The sequence below is a fragment of the Aegilops tauschii genome, chromosome 2 (assembly GCF_002575655.3).
Source record: "Aegilops tauschii subsp. strangulata cultivar AL8/78 chromosome 2, Aet v6.0, whole genome shotgun sequence".
NCBI lineage: Eukaryota > Viridiplantae > Streptophyta > Magnoliopsida > Poales > Poaceae > Aegilops > Aegilops tauschii.
In genome coordinates, this window is record NC_053036.3 from 517,109,678 (window position 1) to 517,113,429 (window position 3,752).

A 3,752-nucleotide genomic window follows, 5' to 3' on the forward strand; every position below is an offset into this window, starting at 1 on the left:
TTGTCCACAAGCTCACCCTCGTCTCCGTGAGCCCTGACCCTCGTCCGTTCCCTCTCTCGTCGCCTTCCCGAGCCCTACCGTGCTCGCTGAGCGTCGCCAGAACCTTGGCCGAGAGCGAGCGGCGGCACCCGAGCCCGTGACCCTCGCCCCGGCTATAAGTAGCCAGCCCCAGACCCGTTCGAGCACACTAGCAGCCTCTCCTCCCTCCTCTAGTCCTGCCTAGCCACTTCCCCGAGCTCGAGGAGATCCCATTGCCCTCCCATGGCCGAAGCCTCGCCTCGGGTCTCCGCCTAAATTCGCGGCATGCCGAGCCCCTCCCCTCCTCGTTCCACCACCAGGAGACCCACCGGAGTCCACCTCACCTCCCCACTCCCTCAGTTTGTCGCCGGAGGCCCTGTGGCCGCCCCTCCATTGAACGGCCGCCGCTGGCCGCGCTCTGTTGCCTCCAGCCGCGGCAGCCCCGCTCCTCCCCGGCGCCGTTTGCCCTCTGAACGGACGCGCCGTCCTTCCCCGACCTCGACGGCGTGTTCCACTTGGCCGGAGGTGTCCGGAATCGCCAGCGCCCGTCGCCGGCAGCGCCTCTGCTCCGCCTCTGCCTCCTCCCGTTGCCTTCTCTCCACTCCTCCCCGCCGCCTCTTTCCCCTCTGGACGGGTGCGCCTTCGCATCCCACGGCCGCCGGTGCCCTCACCTCGGTCGGAGACGGCCGGAGTTGGCCGGGCCGGCGCCGGCCTCTTCCCTTCCCTCGCTCCTCTGTCACTGATCGGGGAGGCAGCGAGGAGGAAGAAGACAGGCGCGAGGAGAGGGAGATGGATAAGGCGGGCCCCCTCTGTCAGCTGCTCAAGCCGGGCCCCGCCACCGCCACGTCACTTAAGTGGAAGCATGAACTCGGGTGTACCTTTTCCTTAGGTGAAAGCGTATTAAAGTACTGCTTCAGGTCAGAGTACGTTGTCTTTTACTGAAAGCGTATGACAGTCCTTCTTAAGCCCGTAATTCGTTTTCCTGCTTTGAAAGCGTATGGGGCCTGTTTGTGGAGAAATCTTTACAGATTAGTCCCTTAACTTCAACCCGTCATATCTTTTTAACCACAACTCCAAATGAGGTGAATCCAAAGCCCACTTCTTTGTTTCGTCGAGCCCGTTCTGTTGGTTTCATTTTCACTATGGTTTGACACTGTGAAAATGACCTTTTTGCCCTTGCACGTAAACAGCCCCTCCGAGAGATAACTGTTTCCGGCAAGTCTTTCCGCGGCTTCACCGCACTTCTCCCCGGTGCCTTCTTCATCCCCAGGCAAGCCACCATACCCATTTGCATGATAGTCATGCAGTAGCCATGGTTTTCAACTTGAATATTTATTAAATGATTGCTTGTTTAAAACATGGTTATCGTTGTTTCGGTAATGCTTCTGTTTAGTGCTTACTTGTTTGCTATGTTGTTATGCACCTGGTTATCATGCCCTGCTAGTTGCTAGTACTGCTTTCATATTGCCATGCTGGATAGTAGTACATGTTGGGTTGGTCATGTTCTTCGGTGCATGATTAACGTCGGTTATCGAGTACCATTAATATGCGTTGTTCCTTTGTTGTTAGTTGGTTAAGTCTTACTCGGTGATGTTATTGATGATTTCTTGCATGTTATTTATGTTTGATGATAATGGTCATGTTATGCTATGAGTAGTGTTGTACTTGTAAAATTTATGCTCGTCATTATGCCATGTTCAGTTGGAGATTATTCATAGTTGATATGGTGGATAGTTATGTTGCATCCCGTACTTATGTTGATATCATGTTCATGCATTGTAATTGCATCATGTTATTTTATCATGGCTCAGTATTTTGCCTTCAAGTTTAACCGGATTTAATTGAACTTGAACAACTGTTGGCTGAGTCATGGTGCCGCCAGATCGAAACTGACCAGTGCAACCACGCTTACCTTATGGGAAGGTCCTAACTGGGTCTATTGTCGTGCATCTCGCCGGTGCCTCCCACGAGGGAAGGTTATGGGCGTGCTTACCCTGATCAGTTAGGCAGACATAACCTTGTGTGCTCGTTGTTTTCAGTTTTATAGATCCAGTCCCCGAGTGGGAGTGTTTTGACCACGACGGTGGTTGGGGTGTCTTTGCTAGACACGGGTCCAACCAGGACTAGCCCGTTGGGGATTTGGTCGGAGTGGCCGGGAGAATGTCACGGCAGTAGATTGGTTTTGTCGGAACGTCGTTGGTCCACCCGAATGGGAGTGCGAGGCCATGGGTTCCGTAGTGTGGGTACAGTGTACTAACCTCTGCAGAGTGTATATTAAATCTATCGATAGCCGTGCCCGCGGATAAGGGCCCAGTTCGTGTCGGTCCCACCGTGAGTCAACAGTATTAATAATAACTTGATTAATAGACAACCCCGGTTTGATGATGAGATAAGTTGGTTGTGATCGCCGGAAAGATCACTGTTTGAGACCAAGTGTTGGTCGTGGTTGTGATCGCCGGAAGGATCACGGTGGTATCGAGGATACCGAGTTATTGTATATTCGCGATGTTGTGCGAGAATCATGGGTAAAGATCAAGCTCCTTGTGGTCATTTAATGATTACTACGGTATTGTTTATACCAAGCTTGATTTGATCCTGAGATAATCGTGTGATGTCCGAGGTTGGTAAGTGAGGCATGTGATGGTTACGTAGTAACCCGAGCAAAATAAATAATGCATATAGTGTCATCATGTTGCATGCTAGTATCGTCAGACTCATATGCTCATGCTATGCTCATGTTGTTCTAGCTGTATCGTGTTCATGTTGCCTTTGGATTTTTAGTGGCTATTATGATTATTTTCATGATGGTACCTGGTATTATTTTGGGAGTATTACTTTGGGTGTCATGTTGTTCAGGTCATGTTGTTATGAGGATCTCATGTTAATTCTTGCTTAACCTGTAATTGCCATGCTGTTGTTTGTCTTGAATGCTTCTGGTTAATTTTGAGCTTGCAAGTACATTCAATGTACTGACCTGGCGTGTCATGCCAGCTTGCAGGTCGTGCCTGGATTGCATGCTTGTTCGCCATGGATTCTTTGTTTGCGAGCTAGGATAAGCGTTCCAGCCAGAGTCCCTGCGGATTGGAGTTCACCACCGTCGTCGTTGTTCCGCTGCTAGAGTTATTCCACTGCTTCGAGTTGTTCTGCTACTTGCATAGAGCAACTGAGGATGGCGTAGTGTCGCCGTGCCGATGTTATTCATTGTAACATCGGAGACCTTGTATTCATATTTGTGATATAATAGAAAGCTGGTTTGTTCTATGCTAAGCAGTGCTGTATTCTAGAAGACTTCTCCTTGATCTCTGGGCTGGAATACGGGGCGTTCCGGTTTTCTCTGAGCCGGGGTGCCACAGCGCTTGGTATCAGAGCAGGTCTGGCTGTAGGATGCCTCGGCCCGCGCGAACGTTAGAAAGCGGTAGTATAGACCCCAGTTGGTTTGTTGCACTTGATTGTTGCATTTGTTTGTCGCACAGCATGCATATAGATTATTATTTTGTCACTAACGGTTAATCTTGTGAGTGTAGGTGGCATCGGTTTCGATGCACTACCTGCACCCTCTTTCATAGCATGCCTGCTCTTCGGTGTGATGCAACCACATCATCATCCAGGCTCTCCATCTCGTCCCCTTGGCAACCCTTGCTGATCTTTGTTATCAAAAAAGGGCAATGCTATTAAACCCAGTCTTCCACTATTATCTTGCCCTGTCATATCATTCTTTGGACAGGTATGATTCC

The 3,752-nt window shown here is 50.3% G+C and overlaps 1 long non-coding RNA gene across 1 annotated transcript; it reads left to right on the top strand.

Moving 5' to 3' along the window:
- Positions 1-998: 998 nt before the first annotated feature.
- On the top strand, positions 999-3,416 carry LOC141042072 (uncharacterized). Its single transcript, XR_012203888.1, has 3 exons — positions 999-1,100; positions 1,209-1,288; positions 3,010-3,416. It is a non-coding gene; the product is annotated as an uncharacterized lncRNA (long non-coding RNA).
- The last annotated feature ends 336 nt before the right edge of the window (positions 3,417-3,752 follow it).